This window comes from Cynocephalus volans, chromosome 6 (genome assembly GCF_027409185.1).
Source record: "Cynocephalus volans isolate mCynVol1 chromosome 6, mCynVol1.pri, whole genome shotgun sequence".
Taxonomy (NCBI): domain Eukaryota; kingdom Metazoa; phylum Chordata; class Mammalia; order Dermoptera; family Cynocephalidae; genus Cynocephalus; species Cynocephalus volans.
In genome coordinates, this window is record NC_084465.1 from 150,282,391 (window position 1) to 150,308,648 (window position 26,258).

Below are 26,258 nucleotides of genomic sequence, written 5' to 3' on the forward strand. Positions count from 1 at the left end.
GCTGCAATGAAAAAGAAACAAAACAAAACCTCAGAAAGTAAATATTGTGAGGATGTGGAGAAACTGCAATCCTTGAGCACCATTGGTAGGAGTGTAAAATGGTACAACTGCTATAGAAAATAGAATGGTGGTTCTGTGGACTGATTGCATTGTGTCCCCCAAAGTTCATGCATTAGAAGCTTAATTCTCACTGTAACTATTGAAAATGGGAAATCCTATTATGGTTATTGAAAGGTGGGGCTTTAAAGAGGTGATTAGATTGCAGGACCATGCTGTGATGACTGGATTAATAATGGTGGTCAGAGGTGTGGTTCTGAGGGCTTCAAAAGGAGAGCACATGAGAGTCTGTCTCTCTCTGCTCCACTATTGCATTGTTGTGAAGCCACCAACGAAGAAGACCCTCACCAGATGTGTTTCCTGGACTTTGAACTTCCTAGTCTATGAAACTGTAGGCGATAAATTTCATTTTCTTACAAATTACCCAGTTCCAGGTATTTTGTAATAAGCAACAGAAACAGACTAATACAGAAAATTGGTATCAGAGAAGTGGGGTGTTGCTTATAACAAATACTTGAAAATGTGGAAGTGACTTTGGAACTGGGTGTTGAGAAAAGGCTGGAAGAATTTGAAGGAACAGGCTAGGAAAATCCTAGATGCTGCTGAAAGTTTGGAAGACAAAAAAACAATGGAAAGTTTGGAACATTTTAGAGACTGGCAAAATGGTGGCGACCAGAATGTTTATTGTAACATGGACTGTAAAGACCATTCTAAGGAGGTCTCAGATAGAAATAAGAAGGAGTCTATTGGAAACTGGGACAAAGATCACCCTTGCTATGAACTGGTAAGGAACTTGGCTGCATTCTGTCATGCCAAAAAGCTTTATGGAATGTGGAACTTCAAGGTTCTGACCCAGGGTATTTGGTGGAAGAAATTTCTAAGCAGCAAAGCATTAAGCAAGTTTCATGGCTACCTGTAACAGCCTATGCTGAGTTATGGCAGTAAAGGCATATAATAAAGCCAGAATTTAAAAGGGAAGCAAAGTCCGAGCCCGTGGCGCACTTGGTAGAGTGCTGCGCTGGGAGCGCGGCGACGCTCCCGCCGCGGGTTCGGATCCTATATAGGACTGACCAGTGCACTCACTGGCTGAGTGCCGGTCACGAAAAAAAAAAAAACGACAAAAAGGGAAGCAAAGTGTAAAGATTTGGAAAATTTTCAGCCTGACCATGTGGTGAAGATGCAGAGAATATTTTCAGAAGAAAGATGTAATGTGCTAAGAAGATATAGTTCAAAAGAAAGGGATTATCAAGAGAAGGGAGGAAAGGCCCTGAAGATATTGCAGAAGGCTCTGGTGCCAACCCTTCCATTACATGACTAGAGGCCTAGAGAGACAGAATGGTCTTGGGGAAGAGGCCTGTGGTGCCTTCCACGGCTTGCTGCTCAGAGCCACCTTGGTATGCTGTTCCCCACACCAGCACCCCAGCTGCTTTGGCTGCTCTAGCTGTGGCTCAGTTGGCCCCAGGTGTAGCTGGACTTGCAGCTTTGGAAGATACAAGCCAGAAGCCTTGGCAGCATCCGCATGGTGTTAGGTCTGCAGACTCACAGAATGCCAGAGCTGGGAAGGCTTGGGAGTCTCCATCCCGATTTCAAAGGATGTGTGGAAAAGCCTGGGGGCCCAGAAAGATATCTGTCACAGAGGTGGATTCACCACATAGAGCCTTTGCTAGAGTAATGCTAAGAGAAAATGTGGGGTTGGAGTTGCAGCAGAAAAACCCCATCAGCACCATGCCTAGTAGAGCCGTGAGAGAGGGACCGCCATGGAGACCCAAGGTTTGTGGAGCTACCAGCATACAACACCAGCCTGCAAGAGCTGAAGCATGGCCTCAGATCAGGAAAACCACAGGAGCGGAGCTGCCTGAGGACTTGGGTACACGACCTCAACATTAGTGTGCAGAGGATGATGAACATAGAGTCAAGGTATATGATTCACCAGCTTTGAGATTTAATGCCTGTCCTGCTGGGTTTCAGACTTGCTTAGGACCTATTACCCCTTTCTTTTGGCCTATTTTTCCCTTTTTTAATAGGAATATGTGCACTATGATTGTCCCACCACTGTACCTTAGAAGTAGTAACTTGTTTTTATTTCACAGATGGTACTTTGAACTTTGGACCTTTGAGTTGAAACAAGTTAAGACTTTGGAGATGAAATGAATGCATATATCTCTGAAAAGGACATGAACTTTAGGAGCTCAGGTGGAATGCTGTGGATTAATTGAATTGTGTCCCCCAAAGTTAATGTATTAGAAGCTTAATTCCCATTGTAACTGTTGAGAATGGGAAATCCTATTATGGTAATTGAAAGGTGGGGCCTTGAAGAGGTGATTAGATCATGCTGTAATGACTGGATTAATAATGGTGGTCAAGGGTATGGTTCAGAGGGCTTTAAGAAAAGAGTACATGAGAGTCTCTCTCTCTCTCTCTTTGCTCCACTGTTCCCTTCCATGTGAGACCCCTGCATTGCTGTAAAGCCACCACCAAAGAAGATCCTCAACAGATGTGTTCCCTGGACTTTGGACTTCCTAGCTTCTGAAACTGTAAGCAATAAATTTTGTTTTCTTACAAATTACCCAGTTCCATGTATTTTGTCATAAGCAACAGAAATGGACTAATACAGTGGCTCCTCAAATAATTGAAAATAAAATTACCGTATGGTCTAGCAATTCCACTTCTACATATACCTAAAAGAATTGAAGGCAGGGTCTCTAAGATACTCGATCCACCCATGTGTATAGTAGCAAGATACAAAACTGCCAAATGTTGGAAGCAACCCAAGTGCCTATCGACAGATGAGTGGATAAACAAAATTTGGTACATACCTTCAATGGAATATTATTCAGTCTTAAAAAGGAATAAATTTCTGATAAATTCTACAACATGGATAAACCTGAAGACATGCTAAGACAAATATTGTATGATTACTATTATGTGAGTTATTTCGAGTAGAAAATTCATAGAGCCAGAAAATAGAAGTGTGGTTGCCATGGGTTAAGGGCCCAGGGAATGGGGAATTGTTGTTTAATGGATGTAGAATTTCAGTTTTGCAAGATAAAAAGCATTCTGCAGATTGGCTATATAACAATGTGAATATACTTAACACTATTGAATTGTACACTTAAAAATGGTTTAGATGATAAGTTGTATGTTATGTGTATCTTACCACAATTTCAAAATATACATATTTCCTAGTTTGTTGCACTGAAAAGATTTAGAAACAATGATAACTCAGAAGCGATGAGCAGCCCTTCTATAGAAATTGTGGTCTATTGAAAATACCACCAATACTTACCTGGCAGGGGAGATACCATGATCATGAAAATACCACCAATGAGGTGCTTGAAAATAACTGATTCCAAACTTGAAATAGGAAATGTACAAGATGGATTGAGATGTTTGTGAGTGTGTGTGTGTGTGTGTGTGTGTGTGTGTGAGTATGTATGTGTGTGCCAAAAAACAAAGAAACTACCTAATATTAATTTCATTATATTAAAAAGACACAGGAGCCAGCTCGAAAAAACTTTTACTGTCCAAGATGGGACAATTTGAGCATCAAAGAAGAATGACTGCAGCGTATTCAAACACATTGAATTTATAAAAATTAATGAGTACATTGTTTTTAGAAAAGAAAAGAACATATAAAAAAAGGTTTTTAAACATTCAAATGAACAAACAATAATTTTAAAAAAACGAAAACTTATCTTTGATTACCACAGGAGGTAGCCAGCACGTTAACTTCTTACTCTGGAAACTGGTAATTAGATGGAAAGAAATAAGCATTTATCCTGCCTTTCCTGTACAAATTGTTTGGCAAATAACTAAATAGCTGTAGTTGACTAAGCAAAGCTCCTTTTTCCATAAGAATAAATAAATAAATATAGAAGAAATGATAAAAGTAGAAAATTACTATTTGGCAATTTCTATTGAGATAATTGATTGTTCTAAAAACCATTAGGATAAAGTTTGATGGAGACTTCACAGTAGAAGGATTGGGCTGCTACCAGCTGAACACACAGAGCAATCTTAGCGTCACCAGAAGTCTACTGACCAGACATGAGCTCCCTGGTGCGATGCACTGTGAACTTCAAACCACCCCGAGCAAAATACTTATGCAGTAAGGAACTGAATCAAAATTTAGTCAAGCATTTAGATCTCCTTTTAAGTTAATAGGAAATAGAGGGGATAGAGAAACAATTTAAATGATACCACAAAAAAAAAGTATCAGAAAAATCCAGAATATGGGATACTCTACAGGATAACTGTCCTGTCTTTTACAACAAATAAAAACCATACAGAGAAAACCTGAAGAGAAGAAAAGGATTTAAGAAACCTAATATTAAAGGCAACAAATGGATCTTATTTGGATCCTGATTTGAATAAATCAAGTCTAAAAAGGCATGCATGAGGTGATTGGGGGAATTTTGAGTATGGACTGGGTTTTAGATTATATTAGGAAATTGTTACCTCTTTTCCAAGTATAATACTCATATTATAAGTATATCAGAAAGTGCCCTAATTTTTTAGAGAAATATTTAAGGGTAAAATGACTTGAAAAATGGTGAAATAACCCAAAATCTCAGGGATTTGTTTTAAATTACTATAAGAGAAAAACAGAAAATGATAGATGAAATAAGCATAAGAAAACATTAATAGTTATTAAACTGGGGTGATAGACAATATGGTTCCTCCTGTGTCTTACTGTTGTGTGTTAATAAATTTTATTAATACAGTGTTAAAATTATTATGTATTACAAATGCTGCATTTTAAATGTATATAATTAAAAACCTACTATAAAAATGTCACCATTCAACAAATAAAGTTTCCTTCATATTCCTGGATTTCCTTCTAATCTTACTCTATCTTTATGCCTTGAGTGGATTTGTTCCATTGCACTTAATCTTTTCTATGGTTTTTCTTTAAGTTGATGGAAACACTACAGAGTTTTTAATTATAATTTAACAATAATTGGAGTTACACATATTAATGAAAATAATATGGAAGGTAATTTACATGCTTTAAATTTAGATGTCTAAAGTATACATTTATGAAAATATAAATTCATCACTTCATCTTCCCCCCCCCCAAAAAAAACATAAACCTTTAATAACAGAAAAAAAATTGAAGGCTGTATCTGAAAAAAATCTCAAAATAAATCCCCTTTTTTTGAGTAAGTAAACTCTGATGTTATCATTAGAAATCTACATGGTAATATATTATTCTCCAGTGTAGCAATTTCTGAGTTTTGGGGGAAAAGACTTATTCTCCAAATACTATGGCTTTTAGCATGAAACAAATCTAGTGCAGCATAAATTGTACTCTTATGGACATTAAATAATACTTGGCAATTTTAATTACATCTTTATAAAATATACTTTTTGAAAAAAAAGATATAGTGTGATGTACAGACTATGAAATGTATTCACAGCTTACTAGAAAATTGTCTTCTATAAATGTTGAATCTCTTTCTCTAATGAGTGGTTCTGAGCCAACCAGAGAGATGTAAATATTTTAGAAAAGTCAGTCCTAAGCGATATTGAGTGACTTACTAACTTACAGGTCATCTGTGTGGATAGCTAGCATTGTGGAGAACAGAATTAGTATCAAAATCATGTTTCCGTGTAGGAAAGTGGGTCAGAGGGAAAAAAGTGGGGGAAGAAAGAATGAAAAAACCCAGAAACAATAAGTGATGGTATTAAAATAAGGTAATTTGCATAAACTCAAGACAGCGATGTCTACAGACTTGACAGAGATAGGTGAAAATGACGGTGTAAAGCCGCTGACAAATGTCAGTCTGAGCATGTCATGCCTATGGAGTCCATTAATACAGAAACTGCAGCCGAAGCTCTCTATAATCATCAAGAATATTCCTAAGTCCTAAAACTACATGGACAAGTCATCATTAATTTGAATGCAGCTTCCTAGAAATCCCATTTATGCATCCCAAAGTCTGTTTTAGAAAATAATTCTACATTATATTTTGGTGCAATATCCATTTTATCTCTGCCTCATCTTACATTTCTAGTCCGCTCTCCCAGTTTCTAAAAAGTATTAAACTGGGGAAGAAGAGGTAAAGTAGAAGCTGCTGGTTTCTGCAAAGTTATGAGGCTTAAATAAGCCAGTTTGATAATTTAAATAGGATCCCGAAGCATTGTGGTGGGCTGCTTCTCTGGCAAAGTGATTTCCTTGCCTACTTATATTTTGCAAAACAGCACGATTTAGTGTAAAAGCTTGCACTCTGAAGTTAGACAAACCTGGAATCTCATTCTGATTTTTAATACCTCCTCTCTGAGCCTTGGTTTTTTGGTCTGTTAAATGGAGATGATATTAACCTCTTTATCAGGCTTCTTATGGATAGTAAATTAAATGAGACAATATATGTAATGTAAAAATTAAGTGAAATACTATTTGTAATGAAAATGGTAGTGCTGGTACATATTTTAGCTCCTTTCTTTTAGAACATCTTGGAAAACCACAAGCTTGAGCACCTTGGGTCCAGTCTCATTGTCCTGGTTGGGCAGTGGCCACTACCCTGGGCCTTGCTCAGTACCCTTAACACTCAAGAGGTTTTTATTTTCTCTGTCATGTAATTATGCGAAGGGCTGGTGAGATCCTTCTAAGGAGTGCTATGGAAAGCACACTGACCACTTCAAATCAATGGTACCTGTTTAACTTAGTGAAAGTTTAGAGAAGAACCACACAGATCAAAGGACAGGAGAGTAAAAGCTAAGAGAAGAAAAAGAAAGTGGGCTTGTAGAGCCAGGAGTGAGGGCTGGTTACTGATAACAGCCGTCAAATGCCACTGGGCTATAATGAAAGTAGAATCACTCAACTGTTTTCATGTTGGCACTTTGAAAAATGTTGACTATGCCATGGTGCACCTGGGGCCCACACCCTACTCACCAAAATTGGTGTGGGAGGGGCAGGTCTTTAAAGAGATTATACTTGAATATTATCAAGGAGCTAAAAACGAGAGAGGAGAGAAAAAGAAGAGGGGAATACATTAAATTAGGGGGTCTGATGATACAGTCTTTGCTGTTTAGAGCCTGCCTGCATTGTGAGAGAATTTTAATTTCCGAGGTATTAGAAGTCACTTGTTGGCATTTGCGGTTTAACATCTATGTTTTTCACTAGTCTTAAGGAACTGGACTAGAAACGGTACTAAGAGGTATCTTTGCTGAGGCACGACTAGGATTTCTGCACATGGGTGTTCAGGACTGAGTTACTGTCAGCAGTCACAACCCAGGATAGCTTGAGAGTTCCCTTTTGTTATTGAACACAGTAACTGGAATAAAAGGCAAAACATGTTATTTTCATGTGAAAAATCCCCCACTTCCAGGAAAAAAAGTTGTCTTTTGGTGCCTGTGATGAGAACAAAGAGATTTCAAAAGCCAGTTCATATCAGAATGTGAAATTACTGGGGTGTGTGCGAGGTGGTGGTAGGTCTGCAGGGAAGCAATGAAAGGTCAGCACTTCGACCAGTGTAAGATCGCTCAGTGAGAGATAAAGCTTTAGGAATGGTTGAACAGGTGGTGATTTTGTGTCTATGCATAGGAAACACCTAACACCTGATGAAAATTAAGTGCTTCAGCATTACTGAAACATCCAGACCACCTCAGGACATGCACCTTGTGAGTGTCAAGACTGCTACACTGATGGCGAGCGTGGTGTCCAGCTCTTCTGCTTCTCACCGGAGGAAATTAGGATAAATCTAGCCCTTCATTCTGGCTGAAGAAAACAATTGTTGAATAGAAATGAGTCTCTGAAGTTGTGGAATTATCATCTCTAGAGATCTTTACAAACAGGCTATATTCTTATTTGCCACTAAATAGTTTAGTTAATTCAAACTTTAAGCCTGAGGAACATGCTAAATGGTTTCTTATTCCTCCTTAGACTTTTTGATTTTCAGAACTATGGATTCTGTTTTCCTTGGGGTATTAAAAAGAAATATTTTGGCTAGCACTAGGCTGGCAGAGCAGAATGCAGCTTTTGTCGGATGTTACAAGAAATACTTCATATTATTTGGCATAAAATCTTACATATATTTGAGGCCACAGCTTTTTTAACAGGATGACTAATCCGAGACAGGCCTGCAATGTAAATTAGTATCACCATCTCAAGCATATTGAAAATCTTGCAGCTGGTCTATCAGGATGTTATGCAAAAATAGGTGGGAAGGAAGTAGCTTTTCCATTTTGGTTAGATGTTGATGTTACCCGTGTTAGGTTGACTACCTGCCCATATATTATGAAATTTTGAACTTGCTATAACTCATTAAAAAATAAGTTCATGTTTCTCTCTTTTCCTGTAAATCTAACTTTTAATGTTATTTATAAAATAGATAATATTGTGGCTATTTACAAGTAGATTTGCAGTTTGGTTTTGAGCTTGCCGCATTGCCAGTGTAGAATTAAGAGAATTGCCAACTCCAAATTTTAATATAAAATCTTTTATTGTTTTCTTAATAAACACTGATATACAATTTCAAAAGGTGTCAGCTAATTAGTCTACAGCATTTCTAGTTATTTATAAAATTACTAAAAATCTTTTACGGATATTGCTTTGTGTTCACTTGGAAAGTGCGATCTTCAATATCCTTCCAGTTTTTCTCTCGTTAGAAGACTTCTGACAATGTTTTCTTTTATGGATTAGGAATATTTAGTGATAACTCTTCTCTTTCCCAATTATGAAGCTTGGAAGGGTAGAGAAGTGCCAAAGTGAGGCCGAGAGGGAGGAAATGAGTACGTGAGCTACCAAAAGAGAGGAATTGAAAGTGATGGGCCAAACCTAAGGCAGAAAAGACATGAAGGATGGCTCAAAAACCAAACAGTTGGAAGGAAAAAGGACCTATGTCTATGTGAAAAGACCAAGGAAAAAGCTGTGAGCTTTTAAAGAGCCACTTAGACTTGGGGTCTGTGGTTATGACTTCAGACCACCTGAGTAATTGTTCTTTTCATGTATTAAATTTTCAAGGTGGACATTGTCAGTCCTATTTTATAGAAAGATTTCAACCCCGATTTGTGCAACTGAAAATCCCAGCTCTTAACCACTTCACCAGGTTGCTGGTACTACTTTACATGTTGTTCCTTTAAGGTTCGTTTTCCTCTATCCCAATTGCTTCCGAAGCTGGAGCTTTTCTTCTTCTAGCTCTACAACACTACTTCTATGTACTGCCTGAGAATGAGGCTGTCATTGAGACCCTTCAGACAATGCCAATTCTACTAGTGGCAAATGATCAGCTTTAGGATACTTTTCATTGTTTTAGACCACAAAATGTGTCAATGTATTGTTTTTTTCATCTCACTGAATTGACTAGTTTGGGCTTTTTATTTGACCTTTCCCATTTTTTTTTCTACCAGTTTATTTCCGTTTGAGACTTCATATGGAAGTTTTTCCAGGTGTTTCATAGTTGACAGAGACATTAACTTTCAGATACTTTTCATTATTTTAGCTTTCCGTGTCGCAGCTGAAAGGTTAAATAATATTTACATCAGGGTTTTTTGTTATCTGATACTAATAAGCTATGAAAAGTGTTTTTAACACTTACTATTGGATATAGCTTGATATAAACTTGAATTTGATGCAGATTTGTTTGGATTCTGAGAGATTTTAGTCTGATATTTACTCTGATATTAGGTCTGTTTCAGGTGTTGTTTTCATGAAACCACTCCATAATTTTGAGGATATTACTCAGGGTTCAAGTCATCAGACACATCTTAGAGATATTTGTCATCTTCCTTTTCTCGGTTTTGTTGGTGTTTCACCTGCAGCTTGTGCCAGGTTCAGTTAAATATCATAAGCAGGGGAAACCCTTCTTGTTTCATGTTAGCACCTCGATTTAAACACTTAAATGCTCACAGAATCTTTGGATATTGTCTGAAGGGTGCTGACAACCATCACTGTGATTCAGCTGCACTTCCTGACAATCCCATCCCTGTGTGTCATATGAATCATTCTGATGGCTGTCATTACAGGGCAGCACCACCTCTTCTTCCAGCCCCTCTGGCCTCTTTATTCGTCCCACACCTGAAGACAATTGGATGAGGCCACCAATGGAGAAATAACTCAGTTATTAAATAGGTTACTTAAAAAAACTTTTCTCAATTTCATTTGTCTGGGCATTACAGGCAGAATTACAGTTCTGAGCCACAATTGAAATCCTGATCATAAGACACACACTTCTTTTAGACAGGCATATTAAGGTCTATACTGCTTATTTTTAGTGATGTTCTAGGGTCATGTTTAAAGTGAAAAAAATAGAACAGCAGGCTGAGAGTTTAAAATGTACAGGCCTTTGGCATGAATCACTGCTTGGCCCAAGCTAGTCACTTATCCCTTTTAAGACATCACTGAAAAGCTAGAGGTCTGGGATATATCTCCCAGGGAATAATTGAGTGGCTCAAAGTGGGGGTTGGAGTGGGATGGGGAGAAAATTAACCCAGATGGGACTCATGCATGAGTACTTGAGGCGTCTACATCATACAGCTCTGTGTCTATGTTTCTCTATCCCTGTCTCAGGCCTAGGCCACTTATGGGGCTTCTAATTCTCCAGTGTTCACAATATACTAGGCACAGAAGTGCTAAGCACACTATACATTATTTCACTTGATTTTTTCACAACAACCACATGAAAAAAATATTTAGGTCCCAATGCTGTGGATTGAATGTCCTCCCAAAACTCACTGAAGCTTGATCCCCATTGCAACAGTGTTAAGAGGATGGAAAATCAGAATTTGGCTATGCTGAAAGGTGAGGCTTTTAAGAGGTGATTGAATCGTGATGACTGTGCTCTCAGGAGTGGATTCGTCTGTTCATGGAGTAATGGGTGAATGGTTTAGTGGGTATTTTAGTCTGTTTGTGTTGCTTATAACAGAATACACAGAACTGGGTGATTTATAAAGAAAAACAAAATTTATTGCTTAGAGTTTCTGAGGCTAAGTTCAAAATCCATCTGGACAGTGACCCAGGGGTCTCACATTGCAAGATGGTGGAAGTAGAGAGAGTGGAGAGAGCAAGACAGACTCTCCTCTCCTTTAAAAGCCCTCAGATCCACGCCCCTGACCACCAGTTTTAATCCATTCACTACTGCAGGGTCCTACAATCCAATCACCTCTTCAAGGCCCCACCTTTCAATGACCGTAACAGGATTCCCCACCCTCTTAACAGTCACAGTGGGGGCTAAGTTCCTAATACATAAAACATGGGGGATACAATTCAAGCTTTGGGGAGTTTTGAGGAGACACAACTCAATCCGCTACAGTGGGTTGTCATGGGAGTGGCATTCGTGGCTTTATAAGGAGAGCAACCTTAAAGAGTTGTCATCCTTGCCACGTGATTGCCTGCATGACCCCAGTACCCTGTAGAGAGCTCCCACTAAGAAGGCCCTCACTGGATGTGCCCCTTGGACCATGGGCTTCCCAGCCTCTAGAACTATAAGAAATAAACCTCTTTTCTTTATGAATTATCCAATTTCAGGTATCTTGTTACAAGCAACAGAAAACAGACTAAGACACACAGCTTTACAGATTAGGAACCAAAAGCTTAGAGTAAGTGAAATTCAAAGTGTGGTCCATGAATGGTTAACAGTCCTCAATGAAGTTAGAAAGGAAATCAGGAATTAGAATTTGGGAACATTTATAATGCTCCAACATTGCTAAGATATTTCTATTGAATTTTGTAAAAGTATTGATCCATAATAGATTGGAAATAAGGAAGGAAGAAAGGAAGGTTGCCCTTCACCATAGACAATGTGAGAAACAGGGGCTTATACATTTAATGATGAATGCAAAGTTGCAGAGAAGGTAAGTGCTAGAAGCAATTTTTACAACTTGTCCTGGCTTCAAAGCCCTTACCCTTTAGCATGATGCCCTGTCACGTATTCAATAACAGTGACTGATGATGAGTCAAGAAAGAAACAAAACAGCAATCTGATGACAATGTATCATTATTCTCAGGAGATTTGGGAACTAAAACTTTAGAATGGATGGCTATTGGAATAAGAAGAAGAGAATTCACACCAAAGCCCAGGTTCTGGCTCACCATCTTCATCTTTTTGACCATCGTTATCAAGGCTGACATCAACCAGGAGTTAAGAGCCAAGAATTGTCCCATGTATTTAACATGGATTATCCTGTAATCCCCAGGACAAGTCAGTGAGGCAGGTACTGTTTGGCTATGCAGCAGCAGAGCCAGGATGCAAGTCAGGTATGACAGACACTGTGCTATACTTTTCCCACCTATAATCCATGACAGATTCACAAGGATGTTTGGAAAGACATTAGAATGTATTAGTTAATAATGGAGGCTTGGGGGTCAGACAAGCTGGGTTTGAATTTGTGCTTTAATAGTCATATCTGTAAAATGGGGATAACAAGACCTGCCTCAGAGACTTACGGTGAAGATTAAAATTTAAAAAACGCGTGTTAGCATAGTGCTTGGCACATAGTGTTCAATAAATTATAGTTATTGGTAATATTATTAAAATTATAAATCAGTAGCTTTCAGGTTAACACTAGAGTGAAAAAATGTGAAGTATGATAGCTCGTGGATTTTGATTCTAAGTCACAGACTTTACTAAATTTTGCTTTTCACAATATGTGTGGCTTGAAGGAGTTCTATTATGCTGTGAGAGAAAAATAAACTAATTTATCCTTTGTATTTGCTGTGATGACACAATCTTTATTTTAGATATTCTCACTTGATTATATTGCTGCTCTTTAAACATTAAAATATGAAGACCTCAATAAACATTGGGAAGCACTTACTTTGAGGAAAGGAAACCATTTATACATGTGTTTCACGATTTACCAAGATATTGATGCTTCCCATTCTAAGAATGTAAGTTCCAGAAAACAAGTTTGCCTGTTTTGTTCCCCAATGCCTAGAACAGTACCTAGTGCATAGTAAGTACGCAATCAATAACTGTTGTATGAATGCATCTTATTGGATAACTGAGTCGTAGCAAATTATTCTCGTTTTAATTGTATTTGTTTGCCTTTTTAAAAAAGTATCATTCAAAAAAATTTAACCTATGCTGGTTTTCTGCTAAGAAAATCAGCTCTACTTGTATTGCACTGGAGGTGGAGTGAGGGAAGGATTCAACGACATTCTGTATTCACAGGCATTAAGCAGAAAAGAGCAGCCCGTGGCTACCGCTGGGCGTCAGCTTAGACGTGCGCCTTCTGTGCACAGCTACGAGGCCTGGCGGCTTATTGAGCCTACAGGGAGGGGTGGGGCTCTGAGCTCTGCATCCAGCCACTGAGTCACTGATTCATCACGCTGAGTCAGATGCTCTTTGCACTAGGCTGGTTTGTCAGATTCCGCTGCTGCACCACGACCTGATGGTGCTATTGTGCTAGCCACGCAGCGCTGGTCCGGTTCTTCCGTGACCTCCTAGCTCAGCAGTGCTGTGCAGGAAAGGGGGAATGAGGGGCTGGGGGCCGGGCCTTGCTCCCCGATCAGGACTCTCAGAAACAGCCACGCAGTGTTGTTGCTCTGACAAACCCCAGCCCTGTGCTGATGGTTTCCCTGCGGTGAGCTCCTCTGCAAATCTCTTCCCAAGCTCTCCTGCCTTTTCTGCCTCCGTTATTCATTTACTGCGCTCTCCTTATCTCCTTACAAGGATGAAAAAGACTCAGCAGTGCCTCTTCTCCGGCTTCACTGATCTTTTTTGGTAATAAACTAAACAAAGAAGTTGATGTGTGAGTAAATAAAATGTGCTATGCCCGTTGACATAATCTGACTCTAGCAATCTAGGCAAATTTTTTGGTCCGTAATTTTCTCATCTGTGAAATGAGAAATCTGGCACCGAAATGCAATGCCCTGAGAATCTGATTCGGTTGGTCCAGACCGGGCCTGGGAATCTGTATTCTTGAAAGCTCTCCATGTGGTCTAAATGGGCAGCTGGGTTTGCCTGTCGTTGGACAAATCGATTTCCAAGGGCCCTCCTGACTGTAAAATTCTATGAATAACAATCTTCTTTTCCATCCTAGTCGTGGAGCCAAGAAAGGAATTTATTAATTGTATTAATTTAGACAGACTACAAAAGGGTAAATTCTTATAATCTTATTTTAGTAAAAATGAAATGTTTGTATCTTTGTTTTTTAACCAGTTTACCTGGGAAAATACAGAACGGTTTACATTTAAATTCCCATTTGTAAGGATGAAATTCTATCCTGAAAAATTCCAAACTGAACAAAAGCCCTAATTCAGAGCCCAGTGCTCTGTGGCCTCTCAACACCCTGGTGGGTCCATGGCCCCAGGAGAGAACGTGGTTGCTGGGTCAGCAGTATTTGAGTATTCCCATATTACTCACAAGCACAGCCAGCAAAGGTCATTTTGAGCAGTACTTCCTGCCTTATTTGTGAGCTACAGATTGTATCAGGAAATAAAGTTTGTAAAATTATACTTTCTGGCTGAGTCTAGCCCTTTGTTGAAATAGCCACACTATCTATGACATCAGTGACAAGCCCAAAGGTGAGAAAATGTACATAAATTATTTCAACAAAAGTATTTAGAAAAAGGCAGGGAAACCAGATGTTTCCTAAGTGACAGGGGCTTGGGAACAAAAGGTAGGAAGAAGAGCTTTGAAAGATCCACTTGGACTTCTTTCTCAGTACCTAAGAGTATTACTAAGTTTCACAAGGGCATTCACCCCTGAGTTCTAGAACAGGTCTGGCACATGATAGATGCTCAATAAATACTAAACAAATGTATGAATCAGATGAATCTGGTAATCTAAAGATCTTTATTTGCTGGGAGTTAATTCAGAAAAAGCTCTACTAAATTATAAGCTTATCAAGGCAGAGACTGGGTTTTTAGAGTGCCTGACAAATTTATCAGTAAATATTTGTTGAAATGAATTGGGTAAGAGCTCTTGTAATAAGGGGAGAAAGCGAGGCAACATAAAAGCTGGGGGAAAAAAGTTAAAAATATGTGTATTACAAATCCATCATTGCTTGAAAAATTGTTTGATTCATTGATGTCATGAGCAAACATAAGGTCATCTTTAACTGTAAATGATAATACTTATTTCAGTAAGAGAAACAGCATTACTCAAGGCAGTGGGTTTATGGACAGTAATTTGACTGTTTTAAGACAAAACACTGAGTGATTTATCACAGTGAAAAATTAAATTGCCCTAAATATCTAACAATATAGATCTTGTTAAATAAATTATGATGCTTTCATGCAATCATGTTTCCAGTTAAAATCCTGTTTCCAAAAAATATTTATTGGCATGGGGTAATCTATATGTTAAATGGAAAAAGATCTTTTCCCATTTAACATATATAAATAGCAGAAACTGTTGATTTCCCACCCACACCTATTTCCTACAGTCTTCCCACCTACACCGTTTCCCTTCTCCTTGCTAATACAACACAACTTTGTTGAGATTTCTGTCCTCCTCTGCCCAATTGTGTACTTCAGGGGAGGCAGGTGCCAGCCCTGCCCTAGGGAGTGAATCATCAGTGTTCGACGTGAATTCCCCTTGCTAGGGATAGGTTGAGGCATGGGTATGTGATTCATTCCAGGCCAGTGAGGTAGACTGAGAGTGGGGAGGTTTCTGGAAAAGTCTTCTTCCATTTTTAAAAGAGACACAGAAATAAAGGTCCTGCTTCTATTAAATGTTGGGGAGTCTGTGTGCGATGTTAGAACCATGGTAACCACCTGGGGCTGAGTTGATAAGCCAGGAGAAGGCAAAAAACCGAGAAGGTCCTACATGGCTGGACTTTGATCTGCTGATCAGTCAACCTTGGAATCATTGGCTAAAGGTCAGTGACCAAAAGTCAATTCCCCAAGTGACCTAGTTGCTGGATACACTCACTTATCTTAACTATTTAGATATAATTGACTGATTTTCATTTTGTCTTTGTAATAGCATTTAAGGAATATTAAAATTGTTTCTGTCCCTATTCCTTCTTGCTATAACTGTAGACTGACTTGTGATTAATTGTCCTGCTTAAGAAGTCACCTTATTTCTGGGCTTCTTATTACATGAGCTAATTATTTCTTATTGTTGAAACCAATTGAATATTAAGTCCATGTTTTTCTTCTACTAACAGCATGCTAATAGGGTACATGTGGGACGTGTATGTGTATCTGTGTGTGAGAGAGAGAGAGAGAGAGGGGAGAGAGAGTTATCTCTGGGCTATAGGAGTGAGAATATGATTGATTTGTGCCTTTTCTATATTTTTAAAAATTTTCTATAGTGAACATATATTGTTGTTATGAAAAATGTGGAAAGTTATTCTTAAAAACTATATTAAACGCTGTGAATGGTTTAAGTGCTAATCTCAGAGGGTTGTTAGATCATTGAGAATTGGCCTCTAGTTCATCTTAGTAAGGTGATGGTAGGTGGGTAGGTAAGCCTTCCCAAAGGAGAAATAGATGCATTAATTCTAGCAGAATGAGTACGCCCAGGATGAGCAGGGAGAGGTGAGGCTTACGATCTCAGTCCATCATTGCTCCTGATTTGGTTGAGGAGGACTGAACGACCTCTTTCGTATCTGTTGTCTCATCCATGCCTGATGCTCTAAAAATATGTAATCTTCTTTCATCTTCTTGAAATCAGATATTAATATCTCCATTTTTTAGAGGTAGTAACTGAAACTCAAAAGTGCACGCAATTAACAAATTTTTGAATTGTGATTTTAATGCAGATATTACATTAAACAGCACAGGTAGCAACCCTCAAGAGAGGTGCTGAAACATTTCTTTCTACCTCAGGAGACAGTGCCCCAGGACTGCAAAGAGTGGGGCATGGAATTTGCCTCTGTGAAACCACTGTCCCCCTCTTGTATTCTGCCCCCAAACCTGAGGTTCAAATAGGCAGCTTCTCTAAGTAAAAGTGTAATTAAGTCAAGTTGGTCCAAATAGCCATTCAAAAATTTGTGGAAAAGATCTGCATCGTTTTGTTATTTATTCTTTATATATCATTATTATTTGCATATCATTGTTTGTCTTTTAAAAATCACATTGCCTAATAAATCTGGACACAGCAAATTGTTCTTTATTCTGACGGACAGAGGAACCTAACTCACACATCCTGTCATCCTGTTGCAAAGAATACTGACCACAGGATGACCTTTAAATGTAAGCCTTTAATTAGCATTAGGCTGAATGCCTGTTTTCCAGTTTGATGCAGAATATATTTTAGAATCTTCTAAAATACTGCAAGAAAGGGGAGCTTCTATTTTCTTTTTCCTGTAGATAAGGAGTTGACAAATTTTTTCTACAGAAGACCAAATAGCAAATATTTTTGGCTTTGCAAACTATCTGGTCTCTGTTGCAGCTACTCAAATGCCTTTGTAGTACAAAAGCAGCTGTGGACAATATGTAAGCAAATGAGCATGGCTGTGTTCCAATAAAACTTTATTTTCAAAAACAGGATGTAGGTCAGATCTGGTCCACTGGCCTTGGTTTGCCAATCCCTGCCCTAGATCACTGACTTTTTTTTTTTTTTTTTAATTGCTGATTAAAAGCACCATTTTTCAAAACCTGGGCCAGACGGAAGGAACTTCACAGTTTTATATGTGTGTACTCTGTTTTAGTTGTTTTAATTACTGTCTAAAAGAAACAGTCTGAAATAAATATTATTGTACCTGTTTTGTGCTTCTGTTCATTCCAGAAGAGGAATGAATCCTATCAAGGTATGTAGGTTAAAAAAAATTAAAATTAACAGAACTATTCCAATAGAAAATCAAACTTAATGTTTTAAAACCTTGCATTTAAAAGGTAAATTTAATTAAGAGGAAGAGTGATGCAAACTGAACTGTGAGTAGATGGAGGGATCATTAATTTGAGGGACCAATAAATTATATGTGCCTTACTATGGAGGTGAAATTGATTCGTGAAATAATAGACTAGCCACTATTTTAAGTCTTCAGGAATTCCTGCCCAATTACAGATGGTGGAATTCAAAACCTGTTTACAGGTTTTGCCTGACTAGTTTTGTTTTCTTTCTTTTTTTTCGTGATCAATAACAGTTTATTTCTATGTATGTAAAAAATGTGGACTTATATAAAATTTTAATATTTATTAATATACAGCATTAAATGTACATCTCATCTTATTTAAACTTAAAAAGAACTCAGCTTTGGTGATAGCTGTTAGCATCCTTTTATAGCATAGTTAAAAATCCTCAAAAATGTGAGCTTAATTCACACGTACATGGTATTATCCTCACTTTCAGATATGATACAAAAATACAGATCAAAAAGTTTTTCTGATTTTTTCCCAACTCACATATCGTGTACAAATCTCTTGTACTACACCACAGTTACCAAACTGCTGTTGTTGACATGTATACTTTTCAATTTGCAAGGGCTTTACAGATTGAAAAAAACGTGAATAAAAAAAATTTCAATTTCCATTTGCAACTTAGAACTATTTTTTAAAATCATAATGAAAAAATGGATATGTATTTTGAGCATATCACTTCAAATCATTACAATAAAGGAGTAGATATGGATATTCAAGCTGTGTTCTGTGGAATTCTAAAGGCTCAGGTGAGCCTCAGGAGTCGTTGGATGTACGTACATGTTCCATAAGCAATGTCATGCTTTTTGGACTAATAATGAAAATTTAGACCATCTAAGAACACTATACACCAGTTTTAATATTTTGTTTTATTTGGAAAAAATATTACTTTGCTGAATGATTTACTGGGCTTGATTTTCTTCCAGCTTTCATACTTGTGACACTCATTTAAAAATCAAATTTGTATCTCAATGTGAAAAAGCTGCAGTAAGGATAGCAAACAATTATATTGTTTTATTTATTTATTTTTATATTGAAAAACAATTGATTAAACATATTTGTGGGGTGCAGAGTTGAATATCAATTCCTATTTACAATGTGTGATGATCAAATCAGGAGAATTAGCACGTTCATCATTACAGCACGTAATTATTCCTTGTGTCCATTAATCAATTTCTCACTAACCCCCTCCCCGTCTCCCTTTCCCAATTCTACTAACTACAGTTATGCTCTTTCCTGAAAGTTCAGTGCATTATTGTGATTGTTCTCTCTCTCTCTTTCTTTCTTTGTCTCTCTTTCCCCCTTTCTTTGTTTTCTTCTTTCTTCCTTTCCTTCCTTCCTTCTCTCTTCCTTCCTTCTCTCTTTTCCTTCTTTCCTTCCTTCCTTCCTTCCTTCCTTTCCTTTTCTCTCTCTCTCTCTCTCTCTCTGTCTCTCTCTGTCTCTCTCTCTCTGTCTCTCTCTCTCTCTCTCTCCATTTATGAGTGAGGACATATGGTATTTCTCTTTCTGTGCCTGGCTTGTTTCACTTAACATAATTTTCTCCTACTCATACATGTAGCTGCAAATGGCAGAATTTCATTCCTTTTTATGCATGAGTAGTATTTCACTGTGCATGTATATCACATTTTCCTTATCCAGTCATTGTCAGTGGACATTTAGGTTGATTCCATATCTTGGCAATTGTAAGTAGAGCTGCGATGAAAATGGGAGTGTAGGTTTCCCTCCAACATGATGATTTCCATTCCTTTGGTTATATGCCCAGTACTAGGATTGCTGCATCGTATGGTAGTTCTATCTGAGGTTGGTTGAAAAGCCTCCATACTGATTTCCATAATGGCTATACTAATTTACAGTCCCACCAACAGTATAGAGGGGTCCCCCTTTCTTCAGATCCTCGCCAGCATTTGTTATTCTCTTTTTGCTAATAACCAGTCTAACTGAGATGACATGATATATCAATGTGAATTTTCATTTCCCTGATGATTAGTGATGTTGAGCATTTTTTCATTTCCCAATTGGCCTTTTGAGAAATGTCTATTCAGCTTTGCCAATTTTAAAACAGATTATTTGGTTTTTTACTGTTAAGTTGTTTGAGTTCCATGTATATTCTGGATATTAATCTCTTGCTGGATGCGTAGTTTGCAAATATTTTCTCCCATTCTGTAGGCTCTCTTTTCACTCTGTTGACTGTTTCCTTTGCTGTGCAGAAGCTTTTTAGTTTAATATAAACCCATTTGTTTATTTTTTCTTTTATTGCCTATGCTTTTGAGGTCTTATTCATAAAGTCTTTGCCCAGTCCTACATCCTGAAGTGTTTCTCTGTCTTTTTGATAATAATCAGTTTAACTGAGAAGAGATGCTATCCCAATGTGGTTTTGGTTTGCATTTTCATTTGATTTGCATGTCTTCTTCTAAGAGTTTTATAGTTTCGGGGCTGATATTTGTCTTTAATCTATTTCTAGTTGATTGTGATATATGGCAAGAGGTCTAATTTCATTCCTCTGCACATGGATATCTAGTTTTCCTAGCACCATTTGTTGAAGAGGCTGTCATTTCCCCAGTGTATGTTCTTGGCATCTTTGTCAAAGATTATTTGGCTGTAAGTATGTCAGTTGATTTTTGGGTTCTCTATTCTGTTCCATTAGTTCGTGTGTCTGTTTTTAGGCCAGTACCATGCTGTTTTGGTTACTATAGCTTTATAGTATAATTTGAAGTCATGTAGTGAAATGCCTGCGACTTTATTTTTCTGCTCAGGATTACTTTGGCTATTTGGGGTCTTTTGTTGTTAAGAGGTGGGAAATCCTATTATGGTAATTGAAGGTAGGGACTTGAAGAAGTGATTAGATTGTGAGTACTGTACCCTTGTGAATGAATGATCCATTCTTGGAATAATGGAAGTGGTTCTGGTGGCTTTAAAAGGAGAGTGAATGAGGAGGTTAGTCTCTCTCTCTACTCTGCCATTTCTGCCATGTGAGACACCTTTGTCACTTATTGCCACCAAAGCCTTCACCAGATGTGTTCCCTGGACTTTGGACTTCCAAGCCTCTGAAACTGTAAGCAATAAATTTTGTTTTCTTACAAATTACCCAGTTGCGGGTATTTTGTTATAAGCATCAGAAACAGACTAATGCAAATGTCATTGGTATTTTGATGAAGATTGCACTGAATCTGCAGATCACTTTGGGTACTATGGACATTTTAACAATATTAATTTTTCCAATCCATAAACATGGAACGTCTTTTCATCTTTTTGTGTCCTCTTTAATTTTTTCATCATTGTTTAGTAGTTTTCATTGTAGAGATCTTTCACCTCTTGGTTAAATTTATTCCCACATATTTTATTTTTGGGGGTAGCTGTGTTTTTGCTACTTTGATTTCTTTTTCTGTTAGTTTGTTGTTGGTGTATAGAAATGCTACCAATTTTTGTATATTGATTTTGTATCCTGCAACTTTACCAAATTCGTTTATCAACTCTAATAGTTTTTTGGTGGAATCTTTAGGTTTTTCTCTATATAAGATCATGTCATCTGTAAGCAGGGACAATTTGACTTCATCTTTTCAAATTTGGATGCACTTTATTTCTTTCTCTTGCCTGATTGCTCTGGCTAGTACTTCCAACATTATGTTGAATATCAGTGGTGAGAGTGGACTTCTTCGTCTTGTTCCTGTTCTTAAAGGAAATGCCTTCAGCTTTTCCCCACTCAGGATAATGTTGGTGGTGGGTTTGTCATATATGGCTTTTATTGTGTTGAGATACTTTTCTTCTACACCTAATTTGTTGAGAGTTTTTATCATGAAAGGATGTTGTATTTTGGCTTTTTGTCCATGATTTTGTTGATGTGGTAAATTGAATTTATTGATTTACATATGTTGAACTATCATTGGATCCCTGGGATGAATCCCACTTGATCAAAGAGTGTAATCTTTTTGATGTGCTGTTAAATTCTGTTTGTAATATTTTGTTGAGAATTTTTGTACTGATGTTTATCATGGATATTGGCCTGTAATATTATTCTTTTGATGTGTCTTTTTGTCTGATTTTGGTATCAAGGTGATGCTGGCCTCATAGAGTGAGTTTGGGAAAATGGCCTCTGTTTCAATTTTTTGGAATAACTTGAAAAGGATTGATAATAATTATTGTTTAAAAGTTTTGTATAACTCAGCAGTGAAGCCATTCATTTATGGATTTTTCTTTGTTGGGAGACTGATGATTACTGATTCAATTTCACTGCTCATTATTGGTCTCATTGTTTAGGTTTTCTATTTCTTCTTGTTTCCGTGTTGGTAGCATAAATTTATCCATACAGTTGTATATGTATAAATTAGTCTGTTTAGTTGTTCGTAATAGTCTGTAATAATTCTTTGTATTTCTGTGGTATCAGTTGTAATGTCTCCTTTTTTATTTCTGATTTTTGTTATTTGGATCTTCTCTCTTCTTTTTTTAGTTAGTCTTGGCAATGGTTTGCCTATTTTATCTCCTCATAAAAGCCAACTTTTTGTTTTGTTGATCTTTCATATCATTCTTTTAGTTTCCATTTTCATTTAGTTCTGCTCTGATGTTAATTATTTCTTTTAGTCTGCTGCTTTTGGGATTGGATTGTTCTTGTTTTTCCAGTTCTTTGAGGTGTAATTTTAGATTGTTTATTTGAAGTCTTTTTATTCTTTTGATGTAAGCATTTATTGCAATAAGCTTCCTTCTCAGTACTGCTTTCCCAGTATCCCGTAGGTTTTGACAAGTCATGCGTGTATTTTCGTTTCTTTCAAGGAATTATTTTTATTTTCTGCTTTATTTCTTCTTTGACTCATTGGTTATACAGGAGCATGTTGTTTAATTTCCATTTATTTGTATAGTTTCCAAAGTTTTGTTTGTTGTTAATTTCTAATTTTATTCCATTGTGTTCTGAAAATATACTTGATATAATTTCAGTCTTTTACAATTTGTTGAGTCTTAATTAGTGGCCTAATATGTGGTCTATCCAGAGAATGATCAGTGTGCTGATGAGAAAAATGTACATTCTGCAGTTTTTGGATGAAATGTTCTGTATATGTCTGTCAAGTCCATTTGGTGTAAAGTGCTGTCTAAATCCAACATTTCTCTGCTAGATGATCTGTCCAGTACAGAGAATGGTGTGTTAAAATCTCCAACTATTACTTTGTTGGGATTTATCTCTCTCTCTATGTCTAATAATATTTGATTTGTGTATCTGGGTGCTCGGATGTTGAGCTCATATATATTTATGAATGTTTATATCTTCTTGCTGCATTGATCGTTTTATTATTATATAATGTCCTTCTTTGTCTCTTTTTATAGTTCTTGGTTTGAAGTTTATTTTATCTATATAAGTACTACAACCCCTGCTCATTTTTGGTTTCCATTTGTGTGGAATGTCTTTTTGCATCATTTTACTATCAGTCTATGTGTGTTTTTATTAGGGAAATGAATTTCTTGTTGGCAGTACATAGTTGAGTCTAGTTTTTTAATCCACTCAGCCAGTCATATCTTTTAAGTGGGGAATTTAATCCATTTACATTCAGAGTTGTTACTGAAAGGTGTTGCCTTATTCCTACCATTTTATTAATTTCTTTATGGTTGTTTTATGTTTCTTTTGTTCCTTTCTTTCCCTTTTATTATTTATCTTTGCTGTTGAGTGTTTTTTGTACTGATAAAATACATTTTCTTTTTCTTTCTCACTTGTATATCTGTTCTAGTAGCAGTTTTTATTCCTTCTTGTGTATTTATGGTGATATATAACACTCTTTTGATTCCAGATGTAGGACTCCTTTGAGGATTTGTTGAAGTGCCAGGCTTGCAAATTCCCAGTTTTGTTTGTTTGGGAAAGATACTATTTTTTCTTCGTTTCTGAAGGCAATCTCTGCTGCACATAGCATTCTTTGTTGATAGTTTTTTTCCTTAGCACTTTGAATATGGCAGCCCACTCTCTCTGGCCTGTAGGTATTCTGTTGAGAAGTCTGCTGTTAGTCTGATGGGGATTCCCTTATAGGTGATATCACACTTTTCTCTCGCTGTTTTTAGAATTCTTTCTTTGTCTTTGACTTTTGAAAATTTGACTGTAATGTGTCTCAGGGAGGTCTGTTTTAGCTTGAATCTGTTTGGGGATCTCTGAGCTTCTTGGATCTGAAAGACCATATCTCTCCCAACACTTGGGAAGTTTTCAGCTATTATTTCATTAAATAGGCTCTCAATGCCTTTTACTTTCTCTTCCCCTTCTGGTACACCCATAATATGGATGTTTATAGGCTTAGGGCTATCAGAAAGATCTCATGGGATTTTTTTCATTTTTAAAAATTCTTTTTTCTTTCTTTTTTTTTTGGGGGGGGGGGTCCAACAGTGTTAATCCAAAAAGCCTGTCTTCTTTCTTATGCTTGTTCTAGTCTGCTGCTTATGCTCTCAGTTGCATTTTTTATTTCATTGAATTAATTCTTCAGTTCCAGGATTTCTGATTTTTTAAAATTGTTTCTATCTATTTGTTGAATATCTCATAAATGTCCTGGGTTATTATTTTTGTGTGTGTGTGTGTGTGTGTGTGTGTGTGTGTGTTTTACTTCATTGTGATTTGTATCTATTTTTCATCCATCATGTTAAGTTTCCTTAGTGTTGCCATTTGGGATTCCTGTTCAGGCTATTTATTGATTTCCCTTTGTTTGGGGTCTGGTATTGAAGAATTGTGGTCTCCTTTTGGTGGAATGTTTCCTTATTTTTTCATGTTTCCTGTATCTCTGCATTGATGTCTGGGCATCTGAAAGTGTAGTCACTTACTTTCATTTTAGGAGTGATTTTTGAAGGGAGAAACTCTTCTCTGTAGAAGTGTTCTATATTGACTGTCTGGTTGGGCTTTTTAAGTTTGGATCTAGGTGAGTGCTGTAGTGCAGCCTTCGTGCAACTTCTTCAATTGTATTCAATCTTGGAATTGTCCGTGGGTGCCTTTGTGGCCTAGGTGGTGGGTCCCTTGGCAGTTTCTTGTTGGGGTGGGTGATTTGCTATCAGTCAGTGAGCAGGTATACACTTGTGCATCAGGTTCTAGCGGCTCTGTAGAGGGCTGCTGGATCAGCTTTTGAACCTAGAGCAAGCCTGTATGAATGCTACAGGACCAAGTGGCCCTTTAGAGGTGTGCTGTGGGGAGGAAAAGCTGCTATGTAACCAGCTTTTGGCCCAAGAATAGGAGTACACAGGTGCTGCAGGAGCTCTGCAGGTGGCTGTCTCATCAGCTGTTGAGGCTGGTGCAAGCCTGCAAGGGGCAGCTGAGCCCAGTAGCTCTGTGGAAGTCTGCCTCAGAGTGTCAAAGCCCCTGCCCAGTCTACTTTCTGTCTGGGAGCAGGTAGACACTGGTGCAACAAGTCCTGGCAACTCTGTAGAGGTCCACAAGATCAGCTGTTGAGCTTGTAGCAAACCTTTAAGGAAGCAGCAAGGTCTGATGACTCTGTGGAGGGGTGCAGGGGGAGAAGGGGCCACCACCAGACTGGCTTTTGGCATGGGCACCTGTGGGCTCAGTGTCCCATGGGTTGTGGAAGGCAGGTGCATGTGGATGTGGGGAATAACCACTTACTGGTGGCTTCTCTGTCCAGCTGGTTTGGCTGCCCATCCAGGGTGGGGGAAAGGGGCGAGTGTCTTGTGGCCTCAGATGCTAGGGTCTCAGTGCCTCCATCTGGCTTAGGCTCCAGGCATCCAGGGAAGTGATCCTGCCAGCACCCATGCAAATCTGTGGAGGGTCATTGGAGGAGGTGGGACTATTGCCAGGCTGGTTGTGGGCCAGTGCAGGCACCTCTGGTTTTAGCAGGTCCGTGGGGTTGTGGTCCTTCCAGCACCTGTGCAAATGTGTGGAGGGCACAGGGGGTAGTGTGGCTACTGCCAGGCTGGCTGTGAGCTGGTACAAGCACCTGTGGGTTCAGTAGGTCTGTGGGCCTTGCAAGGCAGGCTGCAAATGTGGAGAGGGTGCTGTGTGGGTTCAGATGCTGAGCTTTTGGTCTTTCTGTCTGTTCTGGGCTCCAGGCAGTCTGGACTGTGTTCCTGCTGGTGCTCACATGAATGTGGTAGAACACAGGCAGGGCCTCCAGACAAAGGGAGTCAGTCTCACCCAGTCTGGGGCAGGGTGCACTCCAGTTGTGGGTTTGGCTCCAAGATGGCGCTGCATCATAGCTGCTCAGGGCAGGAGGGATTTTCTTCTTCTTGGGTTTCCACCATGAAACAGTTCAGCTACACTAACTCCCAGCTACCCTCCAACTGGCCCTGGGTCACAAAGAGACTAGGGGACTCTTTATGGTGGGGATTGCTCTGTATATGCTGTTGTTTGTGCATACCACATTTTGTTTATCCATTCATCCTTCAATGGACATTTGGTTTTTTTCCAACTTTTGGCTATTGCAAACAATGCTGCCACGAACATGGGTGTACAGATAGTTGTTTGAGTACCTTCTTTCAATTCTTTTGTGTA